Source organism: Rhinopithecus bieti, unplaced genomic scaffold, assembly GCF_001698545.2.
Source record: "Rhinopithecus bieti isolate Rb0 unplaced genomic scaffold, ASM169854v2 scaffold_11252, whole genome shotgun sequence".
Classification (NCBI taxonomy): Eukaryota; Metazoa; Chordata; class Mammalia; order Primates; family Cercopithecidae; genus Rhinopithecus; species Rhinopithecus bieti.
In genome coordinates this window covers 2432109-2433803 of record NW_016806895.1, presented here as the reverse complement: position 1 = coordinate 2433803, position 1695 = coordinate 2432109, and positions in this window count along the sequence as shown.

The window sequence follows — 1695 nt, the reverse complement described above, 5'->3', positions numbered from 1 at the left end:
CAGGTAACAAATATATGCATCAACATAGAAATAAAAATTAGAATATGGATGATTTTACATACAATGTTGTAGCACTGTCTGCCAGTCTGTGGTGGTGGTTCTGCATGCAGGCAAGAAGGAAACATATATATGTGTGTGTGTGTATGTTTCACACATACATCTATCTATATATTCACACACACAAATAAATATATATACTATACAATGACATATATGTGTATATAAAATAATATACATAAATATAAATATATGTATAAAATATAGCCAGGCAGGGTGGCTGGCACCTGTAATACCAGCTACTCAGGAAGCTGAGATGGAAGAATCACTTGAGGCCAGGAGTTTTGCAACAGCCTGAGCAACATAGCAAGACTCTGTCTCTTAAAAAATAGATAAGTAAATAAAATAAACATAATGCAACAAACACACACACCAACACACATGCAGATGCACTTACATTTATACTAGGGGCTCTCTTGCCACATACTGGCAGGGAAGGGGAACAAAATGGCCATAGGAGTCTTTCTCTGTCAGTTCTATGTGACCCCATGCTGCTAGCAAACACGAGACCACCACCTTTTAACGAGAACCAGCCCAGGTGGCATCCAGTGGGAAAGCGGTTCACTTCTCTCAGATCTGACAGTCAGTACAGGTGGTCTTCTTTGGAACACTTCAGGTGGGGTCCATACAATGGTGTCCCAGTTTGGGTGGGTAGAGAAGAGGCTTTCTGTACAGAGGAAGGAAGGCTAGGTCTGAGCCCTCAGAATGTACTAAGGGCAGAGTGAGTGTGGGTGGGGTAAAATGGTACCAGGCTGGAGAGACAGTCAGGCCAGGGTTTGACTGCCCTGACAGCCACTGGAGGATTCTGGGGGCCAGGAAAATGAACCTCTGACACTGAAGGCTACACAGTCCTCAGTAAGCCTGTTCTGGCCAGTTCCAGCTAGATCTAGAGGACTCTCCAGGACTTCAGCAGGGCCAAAGAATACCTGGATGACAGAAACCTGAGGAGATAGATGCCTGAGGCCTCTTCCACAAGTTTGAGAAGCACAGAAAACAGGTATTTGGCTTGACAAATGCCTATGGACTTCAAAGTAGGTGTCAGACAAAGAAATCTAGTTAGAGGCAGACCACTGGGCCCTGCCACCCCAAGTCAATGGATGACACCTGTTCCCAAAGTAGGGCCTGGCTTGTAGGGCAAGATAGGGCCATCACAAACAAAATGTTATATTTTAAAATGCTGTGTTTATTTCGGCATCATCAGCATTTTGTCCTTTAACTTTAAAACATTTTTGTCATTTTAAAAGGTATACAACATATTAGGACTGTATTACATGCTTCTAATGTATGAATAACTCAGGGTGCATGTTGAAAAATATTTAAAGGAAAGTTTGTGATTCAATAATGTAGAGATCATTATTCAAAAGCAGGGTTTCTCAGCCTGGGCACTATGTACACTTTGGGCTGGAGAATCTTTTCTTGTGAGGAGTTTTCCAGTGCATTGTAAGATATTTAATAGCATCTTAGGCCTCAACCCACTAGAAGCCAGTAGCAGCACCCCCTCCTCTACAGTTTTGACAACCAAAAATGTCTCCAGACACTGACAAATGTTCCCTTAGATTAGGAATGCCAGATTTAACAAAATGAAAAGTGAAAACAAAAAATCAGAACACATTTACAAAACTTCTTTTTTTTTTTTTT